At 43.4% G+C, this 17301-nt stretch overlaps 1 protein-coding gene across 7 annotated transcripts in view; it reads left to right on the top strand.

Annotated features, from left to right (window-relative positions):
• SGK3 (serum/glucocorticoid regulated kinase family member 3) overlaps positions 1-17301 on the top strand; it is a 120582-nt gene that overhangs the window by 54095 nt on the left and 49186 nt on the right. For 4 of the 7 annotated variants that reach the window (XM_055546146.1, XM_055546152.1, XM_055546151.1 and 1 more), the window contains exon 1: positions 2765-2910. The exons of 2 other annotated variants lie outside the window; for them this stretch is intronic. The gene's annotated coding sequence lies outside the window, so the exon portion shown is untranslated. Of the gene's footprint in view, positions 1-2764; positions 2911-3055; positions 3192-17301 lie in introns of those variants that run through there. One more of the 7 variants, XM_055546148.1, reaches the window with a different exon arrangement.

The following is a 17301-nucleotide window of genomic DNA, read 5'->3' on the forward strand; positions in this document are numbered from 1 at the left end:
TTCTTGCCTGGAGAATCCCAGGGACGGGAAGCCTGGTGGGCTGCCGTGTCTGGGGTCGCACAGAGTTGGACACGACTAAAGCGACGTAGCAGCAGCAGCATACGGGCTTCCCTGGTAGCTCAGACGATAAAGTGTCTGCCTACAATGCAGGAGACCTGGGTTCTATCCCTGGGTTGGGAAGATCCCCTGGAGAAGGAAATGGCAAGCCACTCCAGTATTCTTGCCTGGAAAATCCCATGGACTGAGGAGCCTGGTAGGCTACGTCCATGGGGTCACAAAGAGTTGGACACGGCTGAGCGACTTCACTCACTATAGACACATTGGTCTTTCCAGGTGGCACTAGTGGTAAAGAATCCGCCTGCCAGTGCATGAAACGTAAAAGGCATGGGTTTGATCCCTGGGTTAGGAAGATCCCCTGTGGTGGGCATGGCAACCCACTCCAGGATTCTTGCCTGGAGAATCCCATGGACAGAGAAGCCTGGTGGGCTACAGTCCATGGGGGTCACAAAGAGTTGGACACAACTGAAGCAACTTAGCACACACACATAGGTACATCACTTGTTTGGCCATGGGGTGACAAAGAATGGGTAGGCTACTTTTTATTTTTATGTAGCTCCATGAATCTCAAAGATTTGGTCTTCAAAACAAACAAATCTTATTTAATGATAATTTATTTTCCTGTGTCTTTGATCAGTCACATATAACTGCCCATCAAAGCTTTGGTTGTTGTTGTTTAGTGCTAAGTTGTGTTCAATTCTTAGACTCTGTGGACTGTAGACCACTAGGCTCCTCTGTCCATGGTTTAACTTGAAGTAATTGTGTAACTTCAGCATTGTATAATTTCAGACAAAAACAGAGAATCTTTCTGTGATAGGTAACCTGAATAGCCTAATTGTAGATGAATATATAGTTTCTTTTAGGCTTTTTGAGATATTGAAAATAGCTTTTTCTTCCTGGATTGGCTGGAGCTTGGGGACATTCAGTAAATAGCTTATGGTTTAGTTTTGAAGATAAAAATGATAAATAACAGAGAAAACAAAACAAGTGGTTGTTGCTGAGTGCCAAGTGGAGCAGTACAGATTCTAAGCATTGCAGCCATTTTATTACATAGAGAGGTTCCTGAGCTGAGCTATTGTAGTCCTGACAGTAACTAGGACTGAGGAGAGGTATTCTGAGCAGGGAATAGTGGCTATAAGTGTGCCATGGCAGAAGTGTTGGCTGTTTATTGTGGGTACCATGCAGTGAGAAGACAGTCTGTCAGACAAATGTGTAGATACACAGAGAGCAGTTGGAGATTGTAGGTGGAAAAAGTAAGTGAGGGTCAGATACAAGATTCTGAGTTCTTTGCATTTGTACTCTGTACAGAGATGACATTGAAAATGAGAGGGGTCATTGAAGAGACCTTGAAATGGAGAAAATCAAGGACCTAGTGACTAGTTGTGAGGATTGAGAAGGAAGAAGCGTCTAAACTTCTGAGCTAGGATCAGAGTGTTACTATTATAACAAATAGAAAAGTCAGAGAGGAGCGCTTCAGTGAAATGATGCCAGAGATCTCTGAGGCTTTTCCTAAAAATTCCCAATTTCTCTGTGTGTCTCCTAACTGGACAGCACCTTTCCCATGGCCCTTCTCCCTTATCATTGAACCTGGCAGGATAATGTGGAGTGAGGAAGCGTATTTAAGAGATCATGAGGTCTCCAGGCCTAATCACTTCACTTTACAGATAAGGAAATTGAGGACTTCAGATATTGTGACTTCCCTTCAGGCCACACAGCTAGGCTGGCCTCTTGGCACCATTTTCAGAAAATCTTCTAGCAAAGGTTTCTGTATATCATTCCTGTTTGTGGCAAAGTGAGTTGTGTGTTTCCCCGCCATAATTCAATTAGTTATTGACTTAATTCCCTAAATCGTTTTTTCACCTTCCTAAATCAATTAATAATTAAAATAATTCCTTTCCAGAGATCTGATTTTTGTTTTCTCTTTATCCAAACACACCATGGCAAACTTTGTAGTAGTACACAATGGGCATTAATGCCAAACTTGGGTCTGCTCTGTTTAAAAGTTGTTTGAGGGGAGCTGTTTGAAGGGAAAGGGAATGATTAACATTAATTTAAATCTGGAATGATAGTTGGATGGCATCACCGACTCAATGGATGTGAGTTTGAGCAAACTCAGGGAGATGATGAAGGACAGGGAAGCCTGGCGTGCTGCAGTCCATTGGTCGCAAGGAGTTGGAGACGAGTGACTCAACAACAAATCTGGAGTGAGGATACTTTCTGGGAGTCCTTTCCACAATTTTCAAAACAAGGAGGCTGTGTGATGAAGATAGGTAAAGGAATTGCTTCCTTTCTTTGCCCCTCGAACCCGTTCCCTATGACTTCTCACGCTTGGAACCCAGAATTCGTGTGACTGTCCGAAGAGAATGAGATTAGCCAATGCCCTGAATAAGTGAACGTTGTCTCACCCAGTCCAACACCTTAGCTGGAACCTGGGCAGAGTGCCCTCTCTTCCCTTTCCCAAGCCTCTTTCCTCATCCTACCCCTCAAGGCTGTCTCTCTCTTTTCACCCTTTCCCTCTGCAAGCGTCCCGCCCTTCCTTCCTCGGGGTCGGACAACCCCAGGCCCTCCGGGGCTGCTACCCGCCTACAGCTCCTCTCGGAAGCTTCGCCCCAGGAGGCTGAGAGGGTGGAGCTGAGTGAGCAAAAGCCCGCCCCCCCATCCCCACCCCGCGGCTTGGGCGGGGCTAGCGACCGAGACGGCGCCGTTGATAGGTGGGGGTGTGGCTTGCCACGAGGGGCGGGGAACGCGGAGGGAGCCGGTAGGGGCGGGAGGCGCGGCGTGGAAGCCTGTGGAGTGTGGCGCAGCTGTGGCCGCGCTTCCCGCTCGCCACGCGCTGGGCGTCTGTCTCCGAAGGTAAGCGTGGGCAGGTGGCCCGGCGCCGCGCCGACCCTGTGGAGGCACCCTTGGGGGGCGCGCCAGAGGCAGGTGTGGTTCGGCCGGACGGGTCCCGGTACCACTTCCGCGCGGAGCAGGAGCGCAGGGCGCGGGCGGGCGGCCGGGTGGCGTGAGCCTCGGGAGGGAGGAAGGGAGGGAGACAGGGTCGGGTTCTAGCTTCGGAGCGCGTGTTCATCGCACTGGCTCCGAGCCACGAAACTCTTCCCTCCACCCACCACACAAATCTCGAGAGACCTCAGGTACTGCAGAGACTTTATACTTTGTAACGTACATGTCTAGCTCGTGGTTCAGAAACTGTAGGAGCAACTCGGCAGTGAGCTTACCGGGAGCCTTTATTTTGACTTCGTGTAACAAAGTTTGCGGGAAGAGTGCGGCTGGTAATGGGACTGTTATTTCAGCAAGGACACGGAGGCTTGCACAGGCAGTGGATTGTGGAGATTAAGCGGGCAGGCTTTGAAGCTGGAATGTTGGGGTTTGAATCTACTTATTAATTATGAAAACCCCGGCAGTTTGCTTAACTTTTCTATGACTTTGCTTTTGCATGTGTATAGTGAGAATAATAATAGATCCAGCATTATAGGATTTTTTTTGAGGATTAAGTGAGTTACTACTTAGTAGTGTCTGGCTCATGTTAGTCGCTCAGTCGTGTCTGACTCTTCTGAGGCCCCATGGTCTGTCCATGGAATTCTCCAGGCAAGAATTCTGGAGTAGGTTGCCATTCTCTTCTCCAGGGGATCTTCCCGACGTAGGGATTGAACCTGGGTCTCCTGCATTGCAGGCATAGTCCACAGTAACTTGGGCCGTTTTCTTTATTATGCAATCAGATGGGCATTCATCTTCAAAGAAAAACCTTCCTGCAGAACCATTGCTTGGAGGTTGCTTTGGAACAGTTTTCAAAGACTGAATCCCACTGGAAAAGTTCTCATTACTATTCTGTCGTGCTAGAGATGTGATCATCTTCCTTCTTCCAAATCAAAACCACTCTCAAATGATACCAAAACCTCAGCATCTTGAGGGCTGTTCTCAAAGAGGCATGAAGAAAGGCAGCACTTTTTAGTGAGTGTAGCCTTATTTTAAGGAGAAGGCAATGGCACCCCACTCCAGTACTCTTGCCTGGAAAATCCCGTGGATGGAGGAGCCTGGTAGGCTGCAGTCCATGGGGTTGCTAAGAGTCGGACACAACTGAGCGACTTCACTTTCACTTTTCACTTTCATGCATTGGAGAAGGAAATGGCAACCCACTCCAGTGTTCTTGCCTGGAGAATCCCAGGGACGGGGGAGCCTGGTGGGCTGCCGTCTGTGGGGTCACACAGAGTCGGACACGACTGAAGCGACTTAGCAGCAGCTTAGCTTAGCCTCATTTTAAGCACTAAACTCTGGTGCTCAAAAAGAAGTTCATCTCACTTTATACAGAACTTATAAGTCATACTCTTTTGGGTGGGTACTTATTTATAATATCATTGCAAAATGAGGTAAACCAGAGTACATAAACTAACCATCATCATAAGAATCCTAATTTGCCAGGTTGAAACTCAGTATTGAAAGGAATCTGAAAAATCAGATGGGCTGCCTTTCATAGATGAGAATCATACCCAAAGATCCAAAACCAGCAAGTGACAGGGCTTAGACTAGAATTCAGCTCTGCTGAGAAGCAGATTATAAAATCAAAGGATGATATTACTTCTGGTGTTGATGATAATACTATTTTTATTTTTGACAGTTTTATGGTGCTGTGAATGATTTTTCTCAGCATCATCCTGCTTCATAGCTTAATTGCATGATTCATAATCATTCTTTAGCACCTTTGATTTAAATCACAAGTCTCAGAGTTGCCACATCAATGATTGCTTTGAGAACAAGATGATTGTCTTCAGCTTTGTACAAACATGTTCTAACAGCGCTTTAGTTTTGTTATTTTATACAGCCCTTTTCTCTCATGTAAGGAATGTAAACAGCCAGTGTAAACACATTGACCTTCTAGGCAGTTTATTATCATTGTGTTATTGGTGAAGTTTCCTTGGTTGGGTAAGAGAGTTACCAAATGCTAGCGCAAGGAAATCAGACTTGAGTCCCAGTCATGAAAGAGATACGTTGCAATTGCTACTAACTTCAAAAGCGTCCTGAAGTGAAATTATTTGGAGATACTGGTCTGTTGCTTGCTGACTGTCCCCTGGCTCCTTGTCGAGTCCACTCCCTCACCTGTAGGTATTTGTTCAGATGTTGCTGTATCAGTCAGACCCTCCTGTTTAAAATCCCATTCAGCCCTACTCTTCCTGTAATATATAGTTGCCTGTCTACTTGTCTGTTATCTGTTGTCTGCCACGAGATGGTAAGTTCCATGAGGACAGGGGTGCTTGCCAGTTGTGTCCACTGCTATTCCCGAAGTGCCTGGCACCAGGGAGGGTCACATGCCGGCGTGTCCAGCTAGGACTAGTAATTACTTAAGCCAGTTCACCATTCATTTTGCCATGTTCCACCCTCCCCCATTTCTAGTTATTTGTCCTGTTGTGTTAGCCACTCAGTCGTGTCCAGCTCTTTGTGACCTCTTGGACTGTAGTCCACCAGGCTCCTCTGTCCATGGAATTCTCCAGGCAAGAACACTGGAGTGGGTTGCCATTTCCTTCTTCAGGGGATCTTCCTGACCCAGGGGCCAAACCTGGGTCTCCACATTGCAGGCAGATTCTTGACTGCCTGAGCCACCAGGGAAGCGAAACCTGGAGGCAGTGTTGATTCCTCCTTCTCCCTGGCGCTCCATGTGCAGATAATAGCTACTGACTGAGTTCTCTTGTCAGGTTTTTGCAGTCCTGCCATTCCTATTGCTGCCACGTTCCCATGTCTTCATGTCCTCCTGGATTCCATTTCGCCCTCTACACTCAGCTCTACTAGCTCCCTTCTCGTTTGGCTTCACATCCTCACCTGCAGGATGAAATCCAGAGTGAGAAGGCTGGCGCTGAGTTCTCTGTAACGCGATCTCAAATCCACTTTTCCAGCCTGTGTCTCCCACATAGAAGAAAAGTGATTTCCAGCCTATACTTACTTGTAAATGTGAAAGTAGAATAAGGCTTTGATGTTGATTCCCTATAAAATTCCAGGGTTGCCTCACAACAGTTTCTCTTTCTTTTTTTTATTAATAAGTAGGTCTTTTCCTCTGGGTGGGCAGGAATTCTGACAAATGGGACTATATGACTGTTACCTGTTTGTCCCAAGGACTTTTGCTGCTGTTTCTAAGTGCCCAGCCTTCAAAACCTCTCACATGTTACTGCTACTGCAGATACCTATATAGGTTTAGTTGGAAAATGTGTTTCCTGCCTCTGAAGTCTAGAGACTTTTATGACTTTTAAAGAACTTGTCACACTCTGATTGTAGTTCTCTGGGCATTTGTCTTTTCTTTTTTGGTACATACAAGGTCCTGGAGGACAGGAAGCATGTACACACAAATTCTAGTTACTTTTTTGAGGAAAGCAAGCTATGTACCCACTTAGCTCTTTTTAAAATAAAATAAAGTTCACCTTAATAGGTCTTTAAATCATGAAATATTGAGCCTCAGCGATCATTTCTACAAGATGGACACTCCAGGAAGAAGGCAAAGGAAGCTCAATTCTAGAAAAATTCTTAATGCAAGTTACTGAGGTCTGGATTTTTGGAAGGGAGAGCAATAGACCCAACACCCATGTAGGCTGCCAGGCCCAAGTTTAAAAAAAAATACACAGACTCACTCAGAAAACCATTAGAACAAGATAGAGTCATGAAGCCATCTGCAGCTTTGGATTTTCTTGTGAGGAGTTATTCCTAAGCTGTATTTTGTATTTGCATCTCTTGACATGAATAATACTGTCTCCCTTTGTTTTCTGAGCTGGAAGACTGAACATTCTTTCTGACCTGCAGAGAGCAGTTTACCTTCTTTTCCTTCATTGTTTCATAAAATGTTTGTGCTTCTTTTGTTGTTTATTTTCTGGATATATACAGAGGATAAATGCCAGAAGCTTTTAAATTCTTCAGAGAAAGGTGATAGATACAAGATTCTTGAATTTGTCTGTTGTTGAAGCTTCCGGTTTTATTAAGTCTTCTGTCAGCATTTGGTTTCATATATTTTGCTTCATTTCATTATAAACGTGCCCTTGCACATATTCTAGCTGAATGATTGCTTTTATTTTACTGTGATTTTTTTTTTTCCTAATAGATTAAATCTTATTTACGGAAGTTGTGTAGACATTTCTGCAGTTTAATTTTCTTTCCTTCTCTTTTGCCTCCCAAACCTCAACTGGAGTTTTTCCATTCTCGGGCACTCATTAGCCTAATTTATTTTCTTACAAATATCTTCTAAATTTATTTTACCATTGCTGGGATGAATCTGTAGTTTCTATTGACAGGAAAGAGTTGGTAGGGAAAAAAAATACACATATGTTAAGTCCTAATTTTTGTGGATTTTTAAAATAATTATTTTGGAGTATAGTTGATTTACAGTGTTTTGTTAGTTTCAGGTGTACAGCAAAGTGAATCAGTTTCACATAACATATATCTACTCTTTTTTAGATTCTTTTCTCATATTGGTCCTTACAGAATAATGAGTAGAGTTCCTATGCTATACAGTAGGTCCTTATTAGTTATCTATTTTATACATAGTAGTGTATATATGTCATTCCCAATCTCCCAGTTTATCCCCCTTCCCTTCTATAGGTTTGTTTTCTATATCTGTGACTCTTTCTGTTTTGTAAAGAAATTCATTTCTACCATTCTTATAGATTTACATACAGGTGATATGATATTTGTCTTTCTGTGTCTCACTACACTCAGTATGACAGTCTCTAGGTCTATCCATATTGCTGCAAATGGCATTATTTCATTCTTCCTTATGGCTGAGTAATACTCCATTGTGTATTTGTACCACATCTTTATTCACTCCTCTCTTGGAATTTAGGTTGCTTTCATGTCTTAGCTATTGTAAATAGTGTTGCAGTGAACATTGGAGTGCATTTATCTTTTTGAATTATGGTTTTCTCCAGATATATGCCCAGGAGTGGGATTGCTGGATCATATGAAAGTCCTATATGTAGTTTTTTAAGAAACGTCCATACCGTTCTCCATAATGTACCAATTTACATTCCCACTAACAATGTAGGAGGGTTCCCTTTTCTCCACACCTTCTCCAGCATTTATTTTTTGTCGATTTTTTGATGATGGCCATTCTGACGAGTGTGAGGTGATACCTCACTGTAGCTTTGATTTGCATTTCTCTAATAATTATTGATATTGAGGATCTTTTCATGTGTTTATTAGTCATCTGTGTGTCTTCTTTGGAGAGATGTCTGTTTAGATCTGCTGCCCATTTTTTTGATTAGGTTAAGACCTAATTTTTGAAATGTTAAAACTTTAAGGTAAAAATCTGCATCTTTACTAACAACAGCTAGTGTGAGGTCAGGATTTAAAGCAAACATACTACAATTTAAATTGAAAGTGTACTATAATTTAAATTTGTAATTGACTGTAAATTTTGTCTTTGGGAAATTTCTTCTAATGTGCTAACCAGTGAAATTTTACTGTCAGAAAAAGAACCTTGAAAGCAAATATTTGCTTTGGAGTAAAGTATCCTTTATCACACCGTATAATCATCTGTGTTTACCCTGAGTCTTCTTTGTTTATAAAACGCCTTAGTTAAAGGTGTTATCAGATAGAATCATTCATGCAAATATTTGAAAGTTGTAGCATAGACTAATTATATATCTGTGGCACTTGGTAAGCACTGTGTAACTATCTGTTAAATTAAGTAAATCTATATGTTTTCAGGAAAATTTTATTAAGATACTGTAGTATATTAGTATGTATGGTAATAGAATTGATCTAGTGAAAGGGGAGAAATGGGTGATTCTGGAGACTGATGAAGGAATAATGAGGCAGTGGCTGCTTTGAAGATCTTACTTACATTCTTTAGCAAATTACAATTCCCAAGTGTTTGTTTCCACCCATTTGTTGAAAGAATAAACAACTAATGTATATTGGGGTTTACTGAGTGCATGATGGTGGTAAAGAAGTCACAAATTTTGCACTATAGTTGGGGCTTCTCAATAAACAAGTCACATGCTATCTTAGATGTAAATGCTAAAATGGAAAGCCCAGGATGATGACAGAAGATTCATTTGGGGAAGGAGCACTTTAGTTAGGGTGATCGTGAAGGCTTGTAGGAGAAAGTGACCTTTGAACAAAGGCCTCAATGTGAAGGGTTGAAGAGAAAGCCTTCCATCTAGGCAGAGGGGACCCAGGGACCAGAGACCGGAGTTGGGAACATGCTCAGTGAGTGTGAGCCTTGGGGAGAGGCTGTTCTGATTGGAGTCTAGTGATTGCAGGGGTAAGGACCCTGGTGCAAGGCAGCTGGAGAGGTAGGAAGTGGTTAGGTCACATGGGTGCTTGTAGGCTGTTGACAGTAATTCAGAGTTTGGATTTTATTCTAAGGGCAGGGGGAAGCAATGGAAAGAGTTTAAGGAAAGGAGTGAAATTATCAGATTTACAGTGATTTTAAAAAATTGCTCTGGCTACTGTGGGAAGAATGGATTGACATGAGATTAGAAGAGATACAAAGCTGAAGGTGCTCCCAGGACACTCTAAGATGTGATGGTTATCCTTGTCTTTGTGGGGGGTTTTTTGGTTGGTTTTTGTTTTCCTGTGTGGTTTTTTTTTTTTTTTGGAGTTTTGGTGCTTCTTTAATCTGAATTCTGCCAACCTCCCCAGTCAGAAGCAGCTGTATCCTAGCTTTCCTAGGGCCTGCGGTGTTTTATTACCACTGCTGGTTCCGTGCCACTTGCCCCTGCACTTTTCTCTTGCCTCATATAGGCACCCATCTACCTATTTCCCTGCCAGTGATCATAGTCCCCCAGAGAATCATCTCTGGAAGTGTTCTGGGTGGGAATGTGCTCCCCCCCAACAGTGCAGAAGCATGGGAAGCTGAGAATAGGGCAGGTGTTCTCGTGATGGGGACCCCAAGATAGTGGCTTTGGGAGGCTGATGAGGGTAGAGCAGAGCATTGCTGCTGCAGTTCACACCCTTGCCCTGTCATTTCTGGAACCAGTGAAGGGACATGTTAGTTGGCATGAGGTTAAGGCCTTCCTCTTTATCCTAGCAGTTTTGATTTTAATACTGGAGAACAAAGGATTGTCAGCAGTCACTTCTGCCTCTTCACTCAGTCCCTTCCTTAAGTGTCTAATAAAATGCAGCCAGTTTTCAGAAAACCAACAAATTAATGTAACTTTTGTCCAGATTCTGGAACACTCCTATCAAATTGCTGGGTGCAGACTATTCTATATTGTGTCCACACATTGGATATTGTGCACAAACTTTATTTCTGATTCTTGTATCACTGTTCTTTATCCAGAATCAGGATAAAAGGTGTCTCAAATAAGAGTTGCAGTAAGGAAAACTAGGACTGTTTTGTGATTACAGAATGAGAGCGAAATCAAAGAGGAGGGTGGGGTGGGAATTAGAATAAAGTAGGAAAACAGGAAAAGTTGTAACTGATTCATCATGTGTTAGGCTGGGGAGGTTACTATGTATCTTTCATTGGCGGATCCTGTTAGATTTTTCAGTTCTTCTGCAATGAACTTAGTTTATAGATGTGACAAAGAGGTGCTTTGTTTCTGTTGAAACATTTCCAATATATTTGGAGCTGGTAGTCTGTGAGGGGGAAGTAAACAGATTTAGATTATATACTCTTATGTAAACTTTCAATGAAGTAACCAGTTGGCTTGGGGTAAGAATGTCCTAGGAAGCTGCTTTTAATATAGTTTAAAAGCAGACCTACCCACTTGACTTATAGCCTTCTCAGGAGTAATTCCTGCCCTCATCCCCCAATTATTTTTCTTGAATTCTCTAGGTAAATCCCCCTTCCCCAGAGCAATTCTCATACCAGTCCCCAAGCCATGCCCAGGGTCTGCCTGAATTTTCTCTTTTCTCTTCCTTCACCATCTCTGTCAGTTCCCTCCTTAGGATCCTTGTTTCCAAACACACAGTGTCCAGTCATGTTCCTGCTGATGAAGAAAACCTGTAGGTCCTCCAGGCCTGCTCCTTCTGCTCGAAACAGGATCATTATTAAATTCCATTTGTGCTTTAGTATGAATCACTGACCCCTCTCTGCCGTGTTGAGTTGAGTGGATGCTGATAGTTACGAATGCACCTACCTTGTAATTTTGGGTAGGCCCCATTAGTCAATACTGAACAGTCTCTGTGATTGTGGAAGAAATGAGTTAAGAAGGGCTCTGCTTGTATTGTAGAGGGAAAAGCAGAAGAATCTTCTGACTTTCTTATGAGCTGTGTTTTTTGTTTTTTTTTTTTTTCTGCTGTCTGAAACAAAGATGGACACAATCCAGGCCAATAATTGCATACAGTGGACAAAAAGGTGAACATGGTGAAGGGGGAAAACAAGTCTTAATTCGTATCTGTCTATTTTAATCAATGTTTATCCAACATTTTTAATATAACTTGAATTTGGAGTTTTCTATCATGAAATTTCATCTTTTTTCATATTTTTGCTTTTCGTAGGCCCAATTTTTTTTTAAGTTTTTGTTTATTTTTTTAACACCAAAAACATTTGGTATTGGGAGTATAGCCGATTAACGATGTGATAGTTTCAGGTGGACAGGGAAGGGACTAAGCCATACATATACAGATATCCATTCTCCCCCAAATCCCCCTCCCATCCAGGCTGGCACATAACATTGAGCAGAGTTCCATGTGCTATACAGTAGATCTTTGTTGGTTGTGCATTTTAACTGTAGCAGTGTGTATATGACCATCCCAAACTCCCTAACTATCCCTTCCCCCTGCAACCGTAAGTTCATTTTCTAAGTCTCACAGGGCCAATATTTTTAAAAAATTGAATTTATTAATGCTCAAAAAAAATCCTATGATAAGATCTATTTTGGTATTTTCTTTATTTCATAATTTAGCTCTTGATTGCCCTAGTGATGGGACCACCCCCACTCACAGCCCGCTCTGTACCAGGCTTTTGATTAAATGTTGAGGGTGATGGTCTCAGCAGCACTCCCTGTCGCCTCCTGGTGGCAGAGTTGAAAGCTGCTTTTCCTGTGTGCGGCTCTCTTTCTGTAACTCCGTGGTTAATGGGCACTTGGTGCTCCATTGCTTTGCCTCCAAATGTGATTTAGAAGGGATGTGTGCAGCAGAAGTGTAAGAAATTGAGAGGCGGCGTGTGCACACTGGGCTCTTGGTGAGAGCCGTGTTCACATCACAGTGCTGCCACCAAGAGCTCTGTGAGGATGTGGACCTGGCAGCCTCAGTTTCTTCATCTGTAAAATAGGAATAATGACCCTTGACTTCTTGGGTTGCTGTGAGAAGTAAGCTATGTGTTGGATGTGAACACTTGAAACAGTGCCTGGTGCTAGCACTCAATAAACGTTACTTTCTCAACCTTAACAGTATTGACATTGTGGACCAGGTAATTTTTTTTTTTTTTTCCCTGGCCATGCTGCCCAGCATGTGAGATTTTAGTTCCTTGACTAGGGATTGAACCTGCATCCCCTGCTTTGGAAGTGCAGAGTCTTAACCACTGGATTGCCAGGGACGTCCCTTTTATTTATTATCGTTACTTATTTGTTAATTTTGTTGGGGAGGGGTACCAGGTAACTTTCTGTTGTAGGAGCAATGCAGGATGCATGGCATCATCCTTGACCTGTAGCCACTAGCAGCCCCCCAAACTATGACAACCAAACATGTCTCCATTCGTTGACAGATGTCCCCTGTTGAGAACCACCATACATACAACATTTACTAGCTGTGACAGTATCTTGGCAAAGCATTCTCGCCCCTAAGATCCTCTGAAAATTCTTTTCTTATCTGACCCACTTTGTTTTGTTACATTGAACGTGTCTGAGTTCATTCATGGTGTCAGGGCTTCCCAGGTGGCTCCGTGGTACAAGAATCCGCCTGCCAATGCAGGACACACGGGAGACACGGGTTTGATCCCTGGGTTGGGAAGTTCCCCTGGAGAAGGGAATGGCTACCCACTCCAGTATTCTTGCTTGGAAAATCCCATGGACAGAGGAGCCTGGCAGATTGCAGTCCATAAGATCCCAGAGTGGAAATTGACTGAGAGACTTCACACACACATCTAAACTCAGTCTCCTTAGAACCATGTGACCTCCCTTAGGCAAGCCAGCTGCCCCTGGGAACCAGTCTGCAGGATGATCTTGTGACTCTCCAGCAGAACGAAGGCAGACTGTTTTTCTGTTCCTCTTTGAGAGGCCCTCCATACCTCTGAACCTTCCCCAGAGTTCCAACTTTGATTCTCATGTGAACACATGGCTCTTTGTTCTTCTCTTTCTTAGTGTGGGATTCCTTTTTTTAATTAAACTTTTAATTTTAGAATAGTTTTTTTTTAACTTACAAAATTGTAACAAAGATAGTAGTACAGAAGTACCCATGTACCCAACATCCATTTTTCCCTATTAATATTATTATTATCTGGCTGCACCGTGCAGCAGGATCTTAGCTCCCAGATCAGGGATGGAACCCACACCTCTTGGCAGTGGAAGCACAGAGTTTTAACCCTTGGACTGCCAGGGACGTGCCTAGAGTGAGATTCTTATATCAGTCCTTTCCTCACTCCATTTTATTGAGCTGCCTGGCCATTAGATTTTTAATTGCTTCAGAATTTTAATTGCTTCAGTTTTACAGAATAAATATACCTTAAGTATACAGTCATAGCAAGATTGCTTTTTCAAAATTTTGCTTCTGACCATTTAAAAACATGTCCATGAACCTTCTTCATTGCTTCCCAGAGGGCTCTTCAGAGCATACATGTGTTGTCGAGGTATGTGATCTAAAAGATAATGGTCCTGAAGTCAGACCACTGCTGGCTCTAATCCTGACTCCACCGCCTCAGGAGGTTACTTCATCTTTTTATGCTTCGGTTTTTCCTTGGTTTCCTCTCAGTGGAACTGTTGTGAGGAGCAATCAGGTTAACACATGTAAAGCACAGTCTGGGTTATAATCTTGCTTAGACACTAAATATTAAATATTGTTAGGTTGCAGGTTCGACTCAGCTTAAGGAGAGCCAGTATGGTATAGCAAATGAATACATATATATTTGGGGAGTCACAGATTTGAGTTGGAATCACGTGTTTGCTGGATACTAGCATGGACAAATGATTTGATCTTTGTATGATTTCTTCACAGCAATAATTTCATTATTCTAACTCCTTTTTCCAGAGAAAATTGAGGCAGACAAGTGTGATATCTTTCAAACATCTGTTCCCATACCTGCCTGGCTTTATAATTTGCAAAATAAAATTATTTATTTGGCTGCACAGGGATCTTTAGTTGCAGCATGGGAACTCTTGGTTGTGACACGTGGGACCTGGTTCCCTTACCAGGGATCAAACCTGGGCCCCCTCTATTGGGAGCTCAGAGTCTTAGCCACTGGACCACCAGGGAAATCCCTGGTGGATTTCCTGAGGATCCATGATGATCTGCGTGCATGTCCCTTTTGTGTGTTCTCAGAGTGTACCATGGAGAAGGCAATGGCACCCCACTCCAGTACTCTTGCCTGGAAAATCCCGTGGACGGAGGAGCCTGGTGGGCTGCAGTCCATGGGGTCGCTAAGAGTCAGACACGACTGAGCGGCTTCACTTTCGCTTTTCACTTTCATGCATTGAAGGAGGAAATGGCAACCCACTCCAGTGTTCTTGCCTGGAGAATCCCAGGGACAGCGGGGCCTGGTGGGCTGCCGTCTATGGGGTTGCACAGAGTCGGATATGACTGAAGCGACTTAGCAGCAGAGTGTACCATGCATACATCTAAAATCATACTTAACCAACTGTCATAAATTCTGTATAACCAACTATCATAAATTCTGTATTGCTTATCATTCTCCCCCATTAGTCAAGTTCCTTGCAGGTATAGTTTTCTCTTAGTCTTTGTGTTGCTTAGTGCACAATGAAAGCTTAATAAGTATTTGTTGAATGAGGAAATATAAATTCATTTGAAGCAAATTGTAATGTGTTTGATCCAGTTTACTGACTGACTGAACAGTGCTAGGTTTCATCATCGCAAATCCTTAAAACAACCTTGTGAAGTAGGTGTTGCTAGCTTCATCTGCTAGATTAGAAAATTGGAACTCCTATCATTTAAACTTATGTAAGGACTCAAGGTAGAAAATTGTGCATTTCATCCCCATAAGAGCTGTGGTCCTGGAAGAAAGGATCTCCCAACAGGAGCTTCGGCCTTAAGAGAGAGAGGAACATAGCAGCGGCCATGCCACAGCCTGCCCAGGAAGGAGCAGGGCGAGGAGATGCATGTCCTGATCCCCTTCTTTCCACCCCATGTCCTGCCAGTGCCTCTCTGGATTAAATCAGCCAGCAGCCAGAGGGCCAGGGAACCTGTGCGGTGTGGGCTGTGGTGGTCACTGTCCTAGGTTATGGAGTGTGGTGTGGAGCAGGGTGGAGTCTGAAAAGGAAAACAGAGAACGTCAGTGCAGTCTTCCTCTTTCTGTTCCTTAGCATTCGCTCACACTTGGTGCATAAAGCTTCTGTTCCTAACTCAGGAAACTCAAGGTCCTGTAGTCACTTCAGCCAGTTCATTCATGCTCCCACGTGGAGTCCCTGCTAGTGTTCTTCACGTAAGGTGATAGAAAAAAACGAAAATAAAATGTAGCCGCTGTAGTCTCTGTATCTGTAGCTAGTTCTCTGGCTCAAATGGCTCATCATTCCTCTTTTTCTTCTAGTACTTACTTTCTGTTCCCCTTACCCTCTGCCTGGTCAGTCATTGTTTACCGGATGTCAAGGGTTGTGCTAGTTTTCTCCAGCAAAAACATCCCATTGGCATCACCATCTGATTAAATTTAGAGTCATCCATAGTCGTGCCCTAAGATCTTTGGGCCAGGTAAACAGACCCGTAAATGTGAATGTAGTAGGAATGAACACCCCTGTATCCTTCAGGTTTTTGACAGTGGCACTGGTTTCTGAGCTTCTCCAGGGATGTGGTGTAGTTTTCGATTTGCTTTCTTAATGGGGAGACGGGGGAGAGGTCCAAGGATTCTTTCACCTTTTTTTCCATAATGGATTTTATGACACAGAACAGGGAGCCAGTGTAGTTATCTGGCCAGTGACTAAGTGTATCTATTTCCACTAAAATTCTAGGACTAGGAAAATAACCACAGGACAGGCCAGTGCTCCCATTGGACCCACCATGCAATAGATACCAGGGTTGACTTTATCTCTCACCTGCTCTCTGGAGTGAGATGGGTGCTCTGACTGGAGGGCTATGTTTTAGGTCTCCTGGGACTAGAGTCACTTCAGAGCTAGTGTCTGGTAACCTTTGGAAAATCCTCACTCTTCTCTTTCCCAGTGGCCAGTCACCCTTGTGAATGGCTGCAGGTACTTCTTAAGTAAGGTCTGGAGAAAGTGTGATGGGGTGCACGTGTGGGTATGTCTAGGGCCACAGTAATCTTATGTTTAGATTACTGTGAATGTACTCTCATATCAGACTCCTGGTAAAATTGTTGAGATTCTGCACATTTTTTGGTGTCAAGTTGATCTCTCAGAGTAGGCTTTGAACTTCTTTCTGGGCTCATTTGGCATGTAATTCCCATTAGGAGGCAGTGAGGGATGGTGGGGCAAAGAGAAATCATGAAACAATTTGAAAGGGCTTATGGGAGGGGAGTTAGGAGGCCGTGTCTCCTCAGAGGGCAAGTCGCTACTTTCAGCTGAGATATTTGGCCAAATGTGGAGTTAAACACCCTTGTTGTTCAGTTGCTTGGTCGTGTCTGACTCTTTGCGACCCCGTGGACTGCAGCATGCCAGACTTCCCTGTCCTTTACCGTCTCCCAGAGCTTGCTCAAGCTCATGTCCATTGAGTTGGTGATGCCATCAACCATCTCATCCTCTGTTGTCCCTTCACCTCCTGCCTTCAGTCATTCCCAGCATTAGGGTCTTTTCCAATGAATCAGCTCTATGCATCAGGTGGCCAAAGTATTGGAGCTTCAGCATCAGTCCTTCCAATGAATATTCAGGGTTGATTTCCTTTAGGATTGGCTTGTTTGATCTCCTTGCTGTCCAAGGGACCCTCAACAGTCTTCTCCAACACCACAGTTCAAAAGCATCAATTCTTCGGTGCTCAGCTTTCTTTATGGTCCAACTCTCACATCCATACATGACTACTGGAAAAACCATAGCTTTGATTATATGGACCTTTTTTGGCAAAGTAATGTCTCTGCTTTTTAATATGCTGTTTAGGTTTGTCATTGCTTTTCTTCCAAGAAGCAAGCCTCATCTTTATCTGCCCAAGTGCCTGCATCTGTGATTTAGGGTCATTCACTTTTCCAGCTCTTGCCCTCATGTTAGCGTAAGA

The sequence above is a fragment of the Bubalus kerabau genome, chromosome 14 (assembly GCF_029407905.1).
Source record: "Bubalus kerabau isolate K-KA32 ecotype Philippines breed swamp buffalo chromosome 14, PCC_UOA_SB_1v2, whole genome shotgun sequence".
In the NCBI taxonomy this organism is placed as follows: domain Eukaryota; kingdom Metazoa; phylum Chordata; class Mammalia; order Artiodactyla; family Bovidae; genus Bubalus; species Bubalus kerabau.